The sequence below is a fragment of the Numenius arquata genome, chromosome 4 (genome assembly GCF_964106895.1).
Source record: "Numenius arquata chromosome 4, bNumArq3.hap1.1, whole genome shotgun sequence".
In the NCBI taxonomy this organism is placed as follows: domain Eukaryota; kingdom Metazoa; phylum Chordata; class Aves; order Charadriiformes; family Scolopacidae; genus Numenius; species Numenius arquata.
In genome coordinates this window covers 4,250,753-4,270,096 of record NC_133579.1, presented here as the reverse complement: position 1 = coordinate 4,270,096, position 19,344 = coordinate 4,250,753, and the positions used below count along the sequence as shown (strand labels likewise).

The following is a 19,344-nucleotide window of genomic DNA, read 5'->3' as shown; positions in this document are numbered from 1 at the left end:
ATATATACATACATATATACACAACACACCCCCATATATATATCCACCTCACTCTTTTCAATAAGTTTTTGTTATCACCAAGACTATTAAAATGAAGCTTTCCACATGAGCAGTAGCTCAGTGAAATATCACTGCCGTTTCAAATGCTTTCTGTATAATATCAAATACTGCCAAGATACTTAATCAGATTGATTATCTGAGGCTGAAACAAACAACTTGCAGCACTGACAGCCAAAATCATTATGTTAGACGTGAGGAAGGACAAATGAAGGCCTGCACTGTTCCACTGCCAGAGAGCACTGTATATTTTCCTCCTGCCTCTGCCTTGAAAATCAACGGAGGCTTATAAAAAAATAATGGATGTTAAGACATGGCATTATGGCTAGCCCATAGACGAAAAAATAAGACTACAACTATCAGCAATAACTTTACTGTAGTACAATGAAAAGATCTGTAATCTGCATATTCAACCTCAATATAAAGCTTTTCACACTTTTTTTTTTAAAGAGTTCTAAATTCTAATTACCCACGTATATCTCAAAAGGTTATATTAATATTGTACATGACTTCTATCAATAGATTTTGAAGCATGTAAGACAATGTCTTGATATAACATGCCTTCTGATTTTTAATATAGAAGTCATAAGCCTCACAATTCCTCTGCATCAGAAGATGTTCCCATCTCCAGCTGACAAGCAGAGACAGGCGCACGGAAATGTAGTTTGACAAACACGCCAACACCTCCGCACTTGACCGACTTTGTGCCCTCAGCCATCCGTAAATTTGCTCTCCCGTGATGATTTTGTGATGTCGAATCAAGGTTGTCAACAGGTAAGGTCCTTCCTTCACTAACAGGATGGCGGTCACCCACCTGACCACGTATTTTCTTGCGACCTGTGGGAGCGTGGTGTCTTTGGGGCAGAGGAAGGAAATGGCAAACACACACTACCCCACAAACATGTTTTGTCTCAGTCATGATCACATGAGTTTCATTTCCTTTAGAAACTAGACTTAAAATGAGGAGGGTAGAGAAGATTAATAAAGTCATAGTTATCGTATTCATTTATTCTCACACCTTTTTCTCTCTCTCCTACTCACTTCCTCTGTAATTTTTGGTCAGCCTTCCCTGTTATATTGCACCGATCAGCAAAGAGAAGCTTGGGAAACATTTTGGCATCCATGTAATTCTTGTAAAAACACCAGGACGAATAATCCTCTGAAAAAAAGAGATCCTAGGGAACTAAGGAAGCAGCATTTTGGCTTTTTACCAACCATTTTACAGCAGAAGTAATTAGTAAGTTACATACCATTGTAAGCAATACCAGCACAAATCCAGCTTCCCTCACCGCTTGCTCTCTCTCCTAATGATGCCAAGATCGTGACAGGCTTACTTAGCATGGTTATTGTTTCCAATTTCAAACCCTTACACTTAATTAAGTTTCAGCTCTAGATGATCTATCTTAAACAGCCAAACAAACCAAAAATACTCCAACCCCATTACTTCACCTTTCCCCCCCCTCCCCCTCACTATAGCAACAATGCATCGGAAACACTTCAGGAGGATTTTGTTTGTGTTGAATGGCTGAGATTTGGTAAGGGCGCGTGATAAGCTACTTTTTAAATAAATTACACAGAATAACCTATGTTTCAGTAACAGTAAGTATCCAGATCCTGGTCAGCCTTCTCATATCGAGAAAGAATTCTATATATCAGGAGCAAAAGCCATATTAAAAAAAAACAAACCCCAAAAGATGACTCATCAGTTGCATTTCATACATTTTAAGCACAGTCTCCCATCACCTGACAAAAACTGGAAGAGCTGCTCCTCTGTCTCTTGTACAGAAACCTATTGCCTTCTCGGATCGAAAAGTATCAGGCATTTGCAATGGCTTTTAAAGTTTTATATAATACATAATTACACATGCATGCATACACATACGCCCCACCCCCCCCAGTGGAATTCCAAGATTTCCATTCAAATGCAGAAAGAAGAGCTGAAAAGATTGGGACAGTGATCAGCATCTCAATACTCCTTTCAAGAACCAACAGGAAATGATAACTAATGAAAAATTCCAAATATTATTAATACAGGAAAATATGTCCAGCTTTGACAACCAACACAGTCATGGAATAAACACTTCCATCTTCAGTAGCTGCTAAAACAAACACTCTTTTACAGGCTTTGACAGAGAACAGAATTCATTTCCCCTTTACAGCTGCACTGCTTCAAAGTCAGTTAAACATCAATGTGACAGCCTTACTTGTGAGAGCTCAGACATCTACTGTATTATCTTGGCCGGACACGAGCAGAAAGCAGAGACTGTGAAGGCAGAGAAGTCGAGGGGGGAGAGAGGGAAACCAAGATTGTTTTTCTTAAACACCTTATGAAGTGTTCGTCTCAGTTGTTGCCAGAAAAGTTATTTTTCTTGTTCGTTTCTTCTGTATTTAAAGACCCGGCTAACGCAAACACAGCACAGGTCTGAAGGCAAAAAGTTCACGAGGATAGAGCTCATTTACAGAGATACTACTGGGTTACCAGCTTCTCGCTCTGCAATATAGGGGGCTTCTACAGGTGAAACTCAGCAGACTGAGCTATTATCAATGCTCACAAATTAGACTATCTTATTTGCAACCAGCCATCACCCTGTTGATTTTCTCATTAATATCAAGATGACACACAGGTTAGCTTCTTAACCTAATTTCTGCCACCAACTTTCCTGTACAACCCTTACCTCACAAGACCATCGTGAAACTTAATATATATTAATTTCACATAGAGCAACAAGCACAATAATAAGTACTTAATAGTAAGCGGGAAGGAGTATTGGCCAGATATCAAAGAGACTCTAATAATGTGTACAGGCCACTAAATTGGCTAGCCACTAACTGGGGAGGGACTCTTTATCTGGGTGTACAGTGATAGGACAAGGGGTAACGGTTTTAAACTGAAAGAAGGGAGATTTAGAGGAGATCTTAGGAAGAAATTCTTTGTTGTGAGGGTGGTGAGACACTGGAACAGGTTGCCCAGAGAAGCTGTGGCTGCCCCATCCCTGGAGGGGTTCAAGGCCAGGCTGGATGGGGCTTTGAGCAACCTGGTCTGGTGGGAGGTGTCCCTGCCCAGGGCAGGGGGGTTGGAACTGGATGCTCTTTAAGATCCCTTCCAACTCTAACCATTCTGTGATTCTATGAAATTGAGTACCTTGAACAAAAAAATAGACACCAGAAAACCTGTAGCAGCCATTTGCAAAAAGTAATCAAGAGTTTCCCGAGACTCTGTAGAAAGCTGGCTGCTCACGTGATGATGGCTCTTCTTACTTCCAGATGTTTAACTGCATTAAAGAAAACTAAAAATACATCAATCCATGCTCTTACTACTGGTTTCCCATGAAAGCAGTTGTTACCACTGGGGGAAATGAAGTGATCACAAAGAGAAGATGTCTTATGAATTACCTACCAAAATACAACCTGAACTACTAAAGGAAGATTGGCCAAGCCACTAGTTCTTCCATGGCAAATGATCCCTCAAAACCGTGACTCAGAAAAAATTCCCTATGATACTGAAGTAGTTTTCCATTAGGACTTTCAACACATTTATCACTTCTCTGTGCATGCTATAAGCAAGCTTGAAAAGAAAAAAAGTGTCTTTTCCATTATTCTTAGTGGGTTTTTGTAAATAAACACAGAAGAGAAGACATACCTGAAATACAGCCTAAATCACCAATCTACTGTTAAAGAAAAACATAGGAAACAGTAGCTAATAAAAACAAAATGATGTCACACGAAACTGTGTAAATTATGTTATTAAGTGCTATTCTTTTTTTTCTTACTTGAACACCAGCTTTGGGCCAAGTTGAAATTCTAGAGCAAGCCTGATGATTTGTGGCGATACAACTTGGCAACACACGGAAGCTTACACTCAGGAAATCTCCAGATCTCAGCTAGTAGGAGTCTGAAGCACCTTTCACCTTCTGAAGGGTCACCTCAGGGTTAAAGGAAAAGAAAAATCAAGATGCACTTCATCTACCAATAATAAAATCACTCTTCTTCACACCTGATAGCAGCCCCGATCTTTAACTTTTTAATTATTTCACAATGTTATTTTGTACCTGAGGTGTCTGTCTGGAAGTGATCTGTGTGAACTCCCACACTCCCCGACCACAGCTGGAGTCAGAAGACACTTCAGATTGTATTTCTCTTCGAGGAAAAAGAAGAGAGGCAAATCAAGCATTCCCTACAAAAGCTTTTTTAACCTCTGCATCTTTAATCTATCCTCTTTTCAAACAGCTCAAATGGATGACCTTCAAGGCACGCTGCAGGAGTTGGCCAGTCGGCCAGACTCAGGGGATGAGCCAGCCGGCAACTCTGCCTACGGTGGGGACACGACGGTGTGGTTTGTTTAAGCATTTACTTGGGAAAAATCTTCATGTTTGAAGTGTTGGGGAGGTTTTTTTGGTGCTGGGCTGCTGGAATCGCCTTACTCCAGCACTATTTTTAGCAGCCGGCAAATGGGTAGCTGTAGGACCTCTCCTATCACCAGAAAGCTATCCAGCTGAAGTGGCACAGCAGCCCAACTCCTGCGTGCTAGTAATTCTTCAGATACAGGCTACGAGCCCAGCCTCGCTCGCTTCTGCTGCAAACTAGTTCTTTGTTATAGGCACTTTAGTGCAGCAGACAGAAGAAAGGCTTTTTTTTTGTCCTTTGTAAACAAACCTTTGATGGAAATATTTTAAAATAAATCTGCGTATTTTCTATCTTCATAATCCTTGTTGCAGTATGCTATTTACATCTCATAGAACTGTAGAACAGTTCAAGTTGGAAGGGATCTTAAAGATCATCCAGTTCCAACCCCCCTGCCCTGGGCAGGGACACCTCCCACCAGACCAGGTTGCTCAAAGCCCCATCCAGCCTGGCCTTGAACACCTCCAGGGATGGGGCAGCCACAGCTTCTCTGGGCAACCTGTTCCAGTGCCTCACCACCCTCACAGAAAAGAATTTCTTCCTGAGATCTCATCTAAATCTCCCCTCTTTCAGTTTAAAACCCTTCCCCCTCGTCCTATGGCTCCCCTCCCTGATCAAGAATCCCCCCCCCCATCTCTCCTGTAGCCCCCTTTAGGTACTGGAAGGGGCTGGGCTCTAAGGTCTTCCTGGAGCTTTCTCTTCTGTCAGCTCCTAGAAAGCACAGAAAACCTTTCATATCCTAAAAAATTTCCCTCCCCTACACGTGTACAAAACTGATGACTATGTCATTTTACCCAGTATTTCCTCCCAAAATCACAAGTCCTCAGACCTGGTCAAGACTTGCCTTTCTATAGCATTCACCAACTTCAACCGCAACATGTTGATATATAAATTAAAAATTGATTACAAATTGATATACATGGAACTGTACAAGAATAAATATACTCGTGCTCTTAAAAAAAAAAAAAAGGACAAAAAATTCTCAGAAGCAACAATGAGTAAATTCTGTTAAATATGCAATTCAAACAATGTGCAGCCACAGTTATTCAAATCAGAAATCTTAGGTGAAATACAAGGCACGTGGTAGGCGACAGACTGGCAATGGAAAGTTCTGCAGGACAGGCCAGGCTCAGAGCAACGCTGGAGCCGAGCCCACAACTCATTTCAAAACTCAAGAAGTCTTGTGAAATTTCTCAGTCTCTGCAATGCACACTGAGCAGCTCGTCTCCGTTCAATACTCCTAGAAGAGACACTAAGCGCCATTAAAATGATGTATTATGCTAAGCTTTTCATTGCATTAATTTATACCCTATGACATCACAAACTATACATGCTTAAAAATTCAATTTAATTTGTAAGACAGAGAAATGTGTAACCTGCTAAAATATGACTAGGTATGTTATATGGCTTTTAAAGGCGAACTGCGGCTGAAATACATTCTAACAGCAATACGCACAGAATAACCAATGTAAAATCGAATGAAAAGTAAAATGTTGGAATGAATTCATTATTAGCTGAAATTTTGCTTTGCTTCCTCCCCAACCCCCCAAATTCAAGTTACTAATTAACTGCCAAATACTCCCTTTATGGATGACACAGCAGAAAACATTTGAGTACATGTATTTCAATACTTTGCAAATGAATTTGAAGGTTTTGGCAGGATAAACGTTACATGCGTAGACTTGCAAAATATTCAAGCTGCTTCTTTGTCTACTTATGAAAAGCAGAACTTCTCCCTTCCGTTCCACAGTCGCATGAATGTCATTTAATAATCGATTTTATTACCAAAAAAAATAAAAATAGAGCGTCTTCTTGTTGGGGCACAAAACGTTTATGCATATAGAAGAAACACAAAAGAAAAACTTCTCCATGCATAAAAGACAAAACAAATACTAAAACCCTAACCCCATCCTGCCCCCCCGCCCCCGGTAAAGAAGGCCTTTTCCCCTTATTCCTCAATTATATCAATCTCCAATTACACAGTTGATGTTAAGTAAAAGAAGGAAAAAAAAAAAAGTGCAACTTTCAACCTCAAGATGGATCTTAAAAATAAATGCCATTCATATAATTCCTTAGTCATCAAGTGACAATCCTAATTTAAAACAACAAATTCTGCCATCTGGCCCCATTATAAGGTGATAGTTAGCACCTCGAGGAATTTAAAGACATCCCATTTTCCTTGAGGTTAACCAGACAGCAAATCAAATAATCCCACAGAGGATTCAGAGCAGGCTTGACCCATTACTGAGGTGTTAAATTAGAATTTCAAAGAGTAACTCCATAGTCACCCTTCACAGAGATAATTTTTAATTCTCCCTCTGTGAAACGTGAAGTTAAGTCAATATTCAATGTTTTATCTCATAACATAAGCAGACAAAAATACTGCTAACTCAAAACAATCTAGAGGTTGATTCCTGCTTAATAAACCAGCAAAGGGCCACTGCTTCAACATTTTAATGGGCAAGTTCTCTCTAGAATTTTTTTACTATTTCAGCATTATTTCACAACATGGGTAGAGAGAAGCATTTTATTTACATTTGAGGAAATTAAATACATATGTGTTTATTTATTTTCCTTATGCAATTGACACGCACACAGATGAATCAGAATTCTGCACATGGAGAAAGTAATGAGGGTTGACCCCATTTTACAGCTAAGAAAGTGGGCATAATTACAGGGAAATTTCCATCACACACAGGGCAAACATTCCAAGTCCCCAAATTCTAACAATGCTTCCTGCCACCATATCTAAATTATTTGTTAATTAAAAAAAAAAAAAAAAAAAACACACCAAAAAAACCCATTTTTCAAGGTAAACAGTATGTTCAATTTTTTGTAGCTTACACTGAGCCAGCCTGAATAAATCCTTTTAACTGCCTGTTCAACACAGCACATGACCAGGAGAACCTTGGCACCATAAGACCACAGAGCCCATCACCCACATGGCACGACAGTGGCTGATATTGCTCGGTACACTCAGCAAAGCAACAGGACAGAACTAAAAACCGGTAATACAAACAGTACAAATTACAACATAGAAACAAACACACACACACAGCCTACACAGCCCACCCCCCATTTTCAATTATTAAAATATTAAATAAAAGATATGCTGGTGTTCTTGCAGGTATGCACCCTCACAGAAAACCACAGGGCATTAATTTAGTCTGCTCCTTGAGACGTTGTCTGTGTAAGAAAATACCAGTTCCCTCTTACTGACTTCCTTCCCTGCCAGCGGTAAGCAAAATCAGTTAAAAAACAGTAAAACACGGTGTCGTTTTTACATTCAGCTAATGCAAGTGTGAAATATTTTCAATTAGCAGAAGAAGGTTTGACCCAATATTGGATTTCACGTTTCCATCTCTCCTGCATTGCTAGTTAGCTCAACCTTTCCGCAAGAAACCTTATTTCCCTTCTCAGAAACTCGTCTCTCTAAAAAAGTCCCTCCTCCCCCAAGGAAATTCTGAGGGCAGGCTCACCGTCTGCCTTTCTCAGCTTCTGCAACACAACTCGGGTAAAAATTATTTACACAAGTGTAAGAGAAGAGAGTACAGCTCATTATGAAAAAGTTACAGCTATGCCTATACAACAGTATTTCCACAACACCAGAACAGTAAGAAGAGTCCCCAAGTCATGTCAACAGGCAAGAAAAGTTATGGCATATGGCCCTTCCCACCATAACATAAAATACTTATTTATTACTGGTTTAAAATTAAGGGTTTATTTCTACCTTTGCCAGACACGTTATATACTGTTCACAGTTTTACTTCTCATTTGCTCCAAGAGATCTAAATGTCTCTTTTTGATCTTTTCAGGTTTTCAAGAATTCCTCAGTTTACATGATAAAATACTTCACACTGACCTTATCAAAGGATTTGGAAGGAAAGACGGCATACACAGTGGCAACCATGTGAAACTTTAATTTGTATTACATCTTTGTAGTCAAATGTATCCATTTAATTAAGGACAATTATACCTCTGATAGGAGGAACAGAGCTCTGCCTATAATGGATTTTTCATTTCAGCCACTGAACAGGAAAAAAACCACCTAAAAACCAAAGGTATTTTAGAACTGTTTCAAGTTGCGCAAATACTCAATTCGCCAGGAAAAATGCCCTTGTTTCAGACAGCTTATTTCATGTCAAAGTAGGGTAAGCTATCTCAAAGCATTAAGAGCATCCACAAGGGGATTTAATTGCTAAATATATCTGTGAATGTATACCTTAGCTTCCTTTGCAGTACCTTGGCTGAGACCAGAACCTTATGGGTACCAGATAAATAAATTAAATCTATAAAAGCAGGCAAGTGAAGAAACTACTGTCCTTTACTGTAGGGCACCACAACAGATAGGGCGCTTGCCGCCAACATAGGAAATTCAGTCCTCCGACAAAGTATTTATGCACCAATAAAAAGCAGGGCTGTTCCAGAGGCACTCAAAAACATTCAGTGGCATCTTCTAAGAGGCAGGAGACCCAAATGCAAACCTCTGCTCCCACTCATAGAATCACAGAATGGTTTGGGTTGGAAGGGACCTTAAAGATCATCCAGTTCCAACCCCCTGCCCTGGGCAGGGACACCTCCCACCACACCAGGTTGCTCCAAGCCCCATCCAGCCTGGCCTTGAACCCCTCCAGGGATGGGGCAGCCACAGCTTCTCTGGGCAATCTGTTCCAGTGCCTCACCACCCTCACAGCAAAGAAGTTCTTCCTAAAATCTCATCTAATCTCCCCTCTTTCAGTTTAAAACCGTTACCCCTCATCCTATCCCTCCACTCAGCTCTGATCCTCCCTGATCAAGAGTCCCTCTCCATCTTTCCTGGAGCCCCCTTTAGGGACTGGAAGGGGCTCTGAGGTCTCCCTGGAGCCTTCTCTTCTCCAGGCTGAACACCCCCAACTCTCTCAGCCTGTCCTCACAGCAGAGGTGCTCCAGCCCTCGGAGCATATTCGTTGCCTCTTCTGGACCCATTCCAACAGGTCCATCAGGAACATCACGACTCCCTCGTGCATCTCATTGCACCCATGTCAATGCTGAGGAGGTGGCAGTGCCTCCCCATAATTATCCCGGGGGAAGGGGGCAGAGCACGGCCACCCTGGACCACGTAAACTGCAGCTCCCGAGGAGCCAAATCAGATGAGTGATACAACCCATCACAAGCTGTCCCTCTACTCAGGGTACAGGCTGTGCCACCGAAACCATGGCCCGGCGAGAGCCCTCTCCTCACACACCCGCTCAGAGCCAGACCCCACGGCCAGGCCATTTCCCAGTGTCTTGTTCACCATTAAGTCCTTCCGTGAATCTGCCCTCAAAATTCAAAACTTTCAAATTTCAGAATTTCCTAAGTGAGCCACTCTGGCATTTCTGATTAGCAGGGAATTTTCCCCCTTCCTCAATGAAGCTATTCATGAAATTCAAGCCAACTCATTGATAGATTCAAGCGAGCCAAAAATACATTTTCAATAAGTAATTCCCCCTCAAAACACACACCAAGACATCCAACTGTAATAAGAGACTCTCATAACCATGGATCGAGCTGCCCTGACCCAAAACATCACTCCTCCTACGTTGCTGCCTGGGGGCTTTGACCGATGGAGGAGAATGGACTATCCCAAAGCATTACCAGATTGTATCAGAAGACCACGACACACAAAACACTTCTCCTGGAAGCTGGGGGTGGATGGAAAATAGCTCTGAAAAATCGAGTGATGCAGCAAATAAGAGGAAGACTAAGTAGGAGGCAACTTTGATAACTACTGTTACTGGAATCAAGCTCAGCAGCAGCAGGAGCTGGTTTTTTTTTTGTTTTTTTTTTTTTTTTTAATTCTTTTTGCTTTTAAGAAGTGCCCACAGTACCTAAAAGAGGACCAGAACATGCACGGTTCCACACTGGTATTTATAAAAAATAAAGACACACCATTGTGAATCAGATGTGCTATACACACAGTATATTTGACACTAACCAGCAAAAGCATAAAATTAATGTCAAAATCCATTTAACCCTTTAGGCTTTGGCACATAGCATGTGGTATGTAGAGAGTAGCAAAGTGCTCGGTGTATGACAGCAGTAGAATAGCATGTGTTATTTCATATAAAATGGCCTAATTTGGGGTGATTTGGGGTTCTTTTTGCTTCTGTGAATTTTGTGTCGAGTATTTTTTAAGCATGGCAACCACAGTATTATACAATATGCTCAGATGTATCGATTCCTCAAATATTTAAGCATTGATGAAGAGCCTAGAACTTGGATAATGACAAGAGAGTGAGCTCAGGAGGAAGGAAAGACTAAAACCACAGCCAGGGATACGGAATATTTTAAACATCAGTAGTCACACAGCGAGTTTCACATACCATCAGCCACACAAAAACCCTGTTCCACTGCAGGACATATTCTGGAAGTCACATACTGTAACTCCAGACAAAAAAAAAAGTTTTACATGAGCCTGTTCAGCAGGACTGAGCAATAAAAACACAGTTAACCAGGATTTGTGAAGAGAAGCCAAGCAAAAAACCACAACTGAAAACTGAAAGGCCATAAAAATTAACCCAAGTGAAATTTCATATGTGTTGGCCACCTACTTTTAGAGAAATGTAGATGTATTTATCCCATTTTAAAATGCTACTAAACCCTGGCACCACACAGTAGAGCTTCTAGCTCACAACCTGAACAAAGAAAAGCAGGAGACATCTCACTCTCTCACAGCAGTGGAACAGGCACCTAGAGATTGAAGGACAAAGGAATCCAATGCAAAAAGGGATCTCCAATTCCATGTGTTACTTGTAAGGACAATAATACAAAATTGAAGTGAGAATATCCAAATATAAGCTAAAGAAAACCACACTAAAAACCATGAATAGAAACATTTTAACTCCCTCTGACGCTACTACAGTCTCCCTCAAGGATGAACTGATTGGCAATACCTACTGTAAAACTAATTATTTTCTCAATTCTAATTTTAAATATTTCTAGATTTTGCCTACTGCTGTCATTTGGAAAGATACAGTTTGGCGTACACAGAACACTGTAGTTTATTGAACTGGGATTACTGAAGGAACCAAAGTACCGATAATGAAAAAAGGGAAGAATCTGGAGCATAAAAACAGTGAATAGAGCATGTTCTTCATTTATCACGGCCACAGCTGTAAATAGAGTTTTACCAACACATTTACACACTGACAAATTGTGGAGAGATGACTAGAGGAGGATTTTGTAAGACATTGAGCCCTTTCACAACGATACAGTAAAATTCACCAATACTTCTAAATCATTTTCATAATACTTAACTTCTTAACATCTGTAACTTATCTAAGACCATTCACCTGAATTTTCCAACATCCAAAGCTTGTTTTAAAAAGAAAACCTCTAATTTCTTGCCAGTCCAGTTAATACTAAAGGTAAATTAATCAGATGGAAACACACTGTGCCAGACCTCATATTAACCAGCTGCAAATTTGCTTACTATTCTAGTCACATAAGTCTTCTGAGCCTAACACCCTAGCATTGTGACATTATAAAACTTCACCCACTTCAATGTACAGAAATATCCATGAAACTCAAATTATTGTACTATAATGCTGTCAAATAAACAGACTACTGGAATTCAATTTCCAGAAAGCCAAGACAAAATCTACTGGCCTTAATCTGAAATACCAGTGTCATTTTCAAGCCCTGTATTTAATTAATACTATTTACTGTCAAGAGCTGAGCCGGGTAAATATTTCACTCTTCCCAATTCAGGGGCTAAAGGCAGGCCCAGAGGAAAATCTGTCCAAGTAAATGCATCTCATCTTCTTTGATGATGCAAGAGCTCAGTTGTCCTGTTCTTGACCCCTCTAGAATTCCCAGGCTCCAACACTGGTGGTACAATGTCATCAATCTATATTTAAAATATATATTGATTTTCCACAGATGATAATGATGGCTATTTCTTCTGCAAATGCATATATATTATACCTTTGCCCATACAAAAAGGTTCCCATCAAGGTAAGAAATGAAAAAATCTTAGCAAAGCCCATTACTAAGTCAAAACCAATATTTAAGAAGTGAATAAAATCAAGTTAGCAATCTCATTTCCTAAATATTTTTATTTATCTCACTGAAACTGAAATGTTAAAAATAATCTTCCAGGATATAGCTACATACAAAAGGCAAGCTTCAGTCAATTGAATGACAGCGTTTTCAACAGTCCTGGATATATATGAAGTTTTATTCCATCAATTCGGTAAAAAGTTCACTGACAGAGCACTCCATTTAAATCCATTTACAGTAATTAATGAGTTTTACATATTTAAGAATGGTTTACTCTGGATTTATAATGAATTTCAACATTGTGGCCTCAAAACTATGAAAGTACTTTAAAAATACTCCCATTATTAACAAATCTAGTTCTTCAATTGCAAGCATGATGAAATTTCTCTCTACGATACTCTCAATTTTCACTGATTTTAAAGGAAATGCAATATATTACATTTGTGTAAATTTCAGCTTTTCGACAAAATAAAAACCATAAGCTCCTATTTCCAATTTTAGGGGAAAAAAAAAAATTAAAAATCTGTGGGGTACAACAGTGTAAGTTTTAATAGGTGCTCATTTCTCAATACTTCTATTCTCCTTGTACCACCCACACAGAACGTCGCTCTCAGATTCGGAGTATCATTTTAACACTGATTGCATTAAATTCACTATAATCAAGCATCCACTTTTACAGGCATCTTTATGGGCAATTCATGTTAACTAACGTCACTCCTGAACAGTAGTGATTGAAAACAGAAAAATCCAATCATATTTCATGCAAAACACAACTCCCCAGTTTTGAGGCCTAGGAATGATGGGAACACATCCCCTTTATTTATCACAAACCAATCCAATGGAAATTAACCATCCCCCCCAGATCCCTCAGCAAAGGAGAAGACCTGATTCAGTAAAGATTATCCATACCTGTGATCGATACCTATGTTTTATTTCAGGTGCTTCACAGAAACACAGCTCCTGTGGGAATTCGGGTGCTCTGAACAGACTTCCAGAGCTCTAGGCAGGCACCATCCCAGCTGGGCTTGGCTCTCTCTTATTTGGATCTGAGACTCGGAACCTACTGTCTTTTCCTCACTTGCATCCTTAAAGCTAATACTAAAGGCTCTTAAAACTGGTTTCAACATAAGACACTCTTTATTTTCAGTATTGCACTTTATTTTCTGACAGCGTTCCCTTTACACACACATGTATTAGGAGGACACAGTCAAAAATGAGACATGTCAGAATTTTCTTTATTTACTACTGCTGTAAACAACAATAAGGAGTACTATAACTCAGGACAAGCAGACACACAAATATTTTCCATCTATCACACTTGACAGTAACTACAACACAAACGCCAATGAAATCGCTACAAAGTTAGATTGAAACACACTCTCCAGATCGAGAGTGACAGAAAACTGAGATTTCTCTAATCTATGCTCTTTTTTTTTTTTTTTCCTCAGAAAGTGGTCCTTGCAAAGCAAACCATTTCATGCAAAAAGAAAAGGGAGAAAGAGAGAGAGAGAGAGAGAGAGAAAAAAAAACAACATGCCTTCTGACTGAAAACTTTTAGACTAGGAATTAAAGTTAGTATTTTTATCTGTTTGGTTTTTTTTTAAAGTCTAAACTTCTCACCATCCTAATTGCACTGCTATTTGGCAACACGCAGCAGCTACTTTTCCCACCACCCCAACTAACACTCTGTTTTTTACGGTGGTTTCCTTCCTCGCTATAATCATCGCAGACCTCATAGACACATATTCATCAACTATTTGCTCTCACTGAAGGTTTTGAACTTTTCAAACATAGCAACTCTGTTTTACTCAGTAACTGGAAAGGTACTGGATTACTTTCTGACACAGTAACAACCAAATTTATAATTTTGGTGAAGAATGTAGCAACATAGAATCACAGAATGATATGGGGTTGGAAGGGACCTGTAGAGTCTGGCCCCATGTGGCCATCTAAAGACTGGCCCCATCCTCCTGACACCCACCCTTGAAGTATTTATAGGCGTTGATCAGATCCCCCCTCAGTCTTCTCTTCTCCAGACTAAAAAGACCCAAGTCCCTCAGCCTTTCCTCGTCAGAGAGATGCTCCAGGCCCCTCATCATCTTTGTAGCCCTCTGCTGTACCCTCTCTAGCAGTTCCCTGTCCTTCTTGAACTGGGGAGCCCAGATCTGGAGCACTGTGTCCGGATCTGGGCTCCCCAGTTCAAGAAGGACAGGGAACTGCTGGAGAGGGCACAGCAGAGGACTACTGAGGACTACTAACACTAAGCAAAAGAGGGGAGGGGGGCTTGCCCACATATATTAATTGGGGTGGGGAGGCAATTGTATGCAAATTGATTTGCATTTGAATATCAAGCTTTTCCAGTCTTTACCTAATGCATTCCTTTTTTAATGGAAAAATTACAATTGAGGCAACTGAAAACAAACATACTATCAACGTGACAACAAAATTTCATGTTCTCTTTGGAGTATTCTGGCAGTGACATTTTCCTCTTTCTTTCCCACAGACACCTAACTCATTCTATTGAGAGTCCTATTCGCTAGAAGAAAAAAAATATTTTAGATTTTTACTGTTTCCTTTTTTTGAAACAATTTGAGTAAACCAGCACAAAAGCAGCCTACCATCGAGAAGACCTGCACGTGCATATTATGAACATTATACAGACCAGATAAGTAGTATAAATAAATAATAAGTAATACAGTATAAGTAATAAGTGTAAATAAGTAATAACATCTATGTGGCTGAGCATTTTCAACTTAATACAATACGTAAACAAACTATTAACCAGTATTATAAACTTCATTGAATGCAATGAACTACAAATTGTTTTATGAGAAAAAAACAGAAGCACTGGAAAGCTTCTTAATCTGTTTTCATTCACTGATGCTAGAAAATTCAGTAAGTTTAAAGAAAAGCACTTTTAGATTCCAAAAATTGCTCAACATAATTAACAAAAGAGGAAATGATACTTCATGCGGACATACATAATTTTACCCATAAACGGTTGGCATTTTATAAACACAGTTTCCCCCAAACAACTAAAAACCTTTTCAGCAGGCTCATTTCCCACCTCTATATTTAGTGTGCAAGCCTCAAAAACACATATTTCTGACCTTAATAAGTCACTCTACGTGTTAAAAGACAACATTTATTCATGAGTACCCTGAAAAGGTTCTCACATGAAGTCTCAAATGCATATTTGTAAAAGATTTATACCAAGCGAGTATACTGATATATTAAACATACCTAAAATAAAAACACGGCATTTATATTCTACTTACTTTCACTGCACTACCAAACTATTATTAGTCTGCATTTAAACAATCTGCAGGGGTCCCTTTTTCTAATTCTCGGTGGTATTATCCCTTCTTGTGAGCAGAGTTAAACAGGCACAGCACTGCCTGATGGAGTCATCAGACAGTAATTCTTGAGCAACAAGCAGTTTAAGTCATCAGTGTCATTATACCGAGTTCAATCCTCAATTTAAGTAATTTATTAGTGCAGATAGTTGGGTGGAAAAGCTTCTATTATTTCATACTCAACCTTTGCCATGAGACAGACCATGATCAGCACATTTGAAAAATGTCAATTCCTTAGTTACAGTATAAAATACCAAACAAACTTAATGTGAAAGAACATCACATGTTGATCCCTTAAGCCTTTCTCAGCAGAGAGTCCCATTCCTGCTCCTGGCACGAAAGCAAGTTCCCCACTTCCATAACCAGTCTGGGCATTATTTTCCAAAGTCTCCAAAATGTTTGTATTTTGACTCACTGTATAATACCACACATTACTTAAACCCAAGGCTTGTTCTGCTGTAGCCACACAATCAATTTAAGACATCTCACATTAAATTCCCCAGTGAAGAAGATAAAACTGTAACAGAGTTGAATTAAATGTAATAGTATATAGACAACTCACCAAGACTCGGCAAGGCAGGCAATGATTTCTAGGAGCTGTGCGTGCGGGGGGCCTCACTGCTCAGATACATCTCCAGCATGCTGGGAACAAAATTGAAAGGAAAATATTAGCCTTTTTTTGGAGACAGGCACAGAAAAATAAAAATATGATGCTTAGCGCATCACAGTCTTAAGCACAACACAAGGAGGGAAACATAAACTTTGCAGAGCATTATCTGCTTTTCCAGACATAACTACAACCCCCTTCCAGTTGCACAATCACTCCAGGCACACAACTTCCTCTCTACCTGCTGCAAATTCACACTGATAGCAACTGAGACGTTTACATTAACTTTACAGGGTACACAGCCTTTATTTTCACAAAAGAATCTGTGGGAACTCTCTGCGAAAGTGGCTGGTTCCTTTTTTGCTTGACTGCTTGACCGGTTGACTTTATAACACAGTAGTTTCAAATCTCTAAAAAGGAGAAACTGGTGTTCTTATAGAATGTCTTTCAACCATTATTAAAAGCTGTATATAGAGAAGCAGGTTTCTTCTCTGAGTCTCCACTTAAAACACTCCTGACCCGAGTGATGAGTATCAGCAGTCAAATAAACAGAAAGCTCTTCATTACTGTAGAGCTTAAGAGTCCAGCAGCGCAGAGGACACCCACTGCACGGTAATACACGTTTCTTCAGGGAAGAGGACCATGCCACTGCCCACATAAACATTATACCTACATTTCTGTTTATAGGTCAAACAGTACTTTATGTCAAATGTATCCAAGCAAGCTACCAAAAAAAAAAAAAAAAAGTTTTCTACCTTCTTATTCCAACAAACAAAAAGGCAGAAGATAAAGAAAATGCAAGATAACACTACAAGAGTCATCAACAGGGAAGAAAAAGCACACTAATTATGCCTCAAGAGAAATGGAATTTAGAAACAACTTCATTCTTTCTGTCGTTTCTGCCATCTCACAGAAACCTCCTTCAAAAAAACTCTGCTTAAGTTCTTTCAGTCGCAGACAGGATACCACTACAGTAACAGGCTATTCAGGGGCATCACTAACAAAAAGTACTCTTATATAAAATATATACACAGAAGATATGAATACATTATTTCCTCAGGAATGCCCAAGAAGAACAGAAGCTCTACAGCTCACAAACACGAGGCTTCAAGCGGGTCCTCACTGACAGAAAACATCATCTCATCTTAGAATAAAATTTTGAGTAAAACACTAACAGATGTTTTGGTGATTTAGCAAGGTTTTACAGTGTCCCTCAGGCACCTGCAGTTCAGAGAGACACACACTGTCTCACCCGCTGATGAGAGCTGCAGCCCCAGCCCATGGTGGGGAGACCTTTTCCATGGAGGAGCGGAAACGATGAGAATGCCCATGCAGACAGGAGCATTTCCCACCCAGCTCCTGTCCTTTGGCTCTGCACGCCGAGTGAATGACTACTCTACTACCATTTTGCTACTGGCCAACTAGTGTAGCTGCTCACTGGTATTTTCCTACTGTTAATTTTTTTGAGGGATCCCACCTCAAGGAGTCTGCACACACACACCATGGCTCCTGACCCAGGGAACTGCTGGAGAGGGTACAGCAAAGGGCTACAAAGATGATGAGGGGACTAGAACGTCTCTCTGATGAGGAAAGGCTGAGGGACTTGGGGCTTTTTAGTCTGGAGAAGATTGAGGGGGGATCTGATCAACGCCTATAAATACTTAAAGGGTGGGTGTCAAGAGGATGGGGCCAGTCTTTTTTCAGTGGTGCCCGGTGACAGGACAAGAGGTAACGGGAACAAACTGGAACAGTGGAGGTTCCATCTAAACATGAGGAGGAACTTCTTTCCTGTGAGGGTGGCAAGAGCCCTGGAACAGGTTGCCCAGGGAGGTGGTGGAGTCTCCTTCTCTGGAGACATTCAAACCCGCCTGGACACGTTCCTGTGGGACCTGCTCTGGGTGACCCTGCCTTGGCAGGGGGTTGGACTGGATGATCTCCAGAGGTCCCTTCCAACCCCAGATCATTCTGTGATTCTGTGATCCTGACGCTGTGGCCTGTGGGGTGCCACATGGTGACAAGGGAAATGACAAATTTTGCCTATTTTCATTTGTTCTATTCTATTTAATAATACTGCCTGAAAACCAAGCCAATATACTATAGTTTCACAGTAGAAGCACTACCTTCAAAACACTACCAACTAGATCTTCCTTTCCAAGTAAAACTCTTGAATAATACAGCAACTAGGGACAAGCTTACGTACCTGAACAGAAGTATAGTCTGGTATATTCCAGATTTCTTCCTAAAACTAAACTAGACCACCAGTGAAGAAAAGTGATGCCCATGAAGTGATGGACAATGAAATTACCTACTAGTCCTTGCCTTCCCTTCTCAAGCCCTTTCTGCAGCTTGAAATAAAGGAACACCAACACTGGGGCAAAAAGCAATGCTAATACCTATTCCCACGCAAATTTCCACCAGAATCCAAGAGAAACACCTCTTGGATAAAGCCAGCTTTCACAGTGACACAGTGCTGCTAATGGCGGTGCCCAAAGGCCTGCAGGTCGGCCTAGTGCAGAGGCCTATGTGAAGAAGGGGCCTAGCGCAAAGGCCTACATGAAGAACCGTTCTCTGCCTCAGATTTTTTTTTTTTGGTGGTGTTTTTTTTTGTTTGCCTGTTTGTTTTTGTGTGTTGTGGTTTGTTTTTTTTTTTTTTTTATGTGGTTGGACTCGATGATCTCAAAGGTCCCTTCCAACCACTAAGATTCTGTGATTATTACACAAATTATCAGCATTAGCCATGACATAAAAACAGAACACGCCACAGCCATCACTCTGCACACTTGCCACTTTCCAACATCACCGTTCAACCCTCCATCCCCCAAAGGGTAAAAGAAAACTCTGTAAAGGTCAACATAATAGCTACATCCAACTGATGCGGCCCAGAACAACATGCTGTCCTCT

General features: G+C 40.2%; 1 protein-coding gene across 1 annotated transcript in view; it reads right to left on the bottom strand.

Moving 5' to 3' along the window:
* NCOA2 (nuclear receptor coactivator 2) overlaps window positions 1-19,344 on the bottom strand; it is a 220,711-nt gene that overhangs the window by 193,506 nt on the left and 7,861 nt on the right. The window contains exon 2 of the mRNA XM_074146655.1: window positions 16,399-16,478. The gene's annotated coding sequence lies outside the window, so the exon portion shown is untranslated. The remainder of the gene's footprint in view (window positions 1-16,398; window positions 16,479-19,344) is intronic.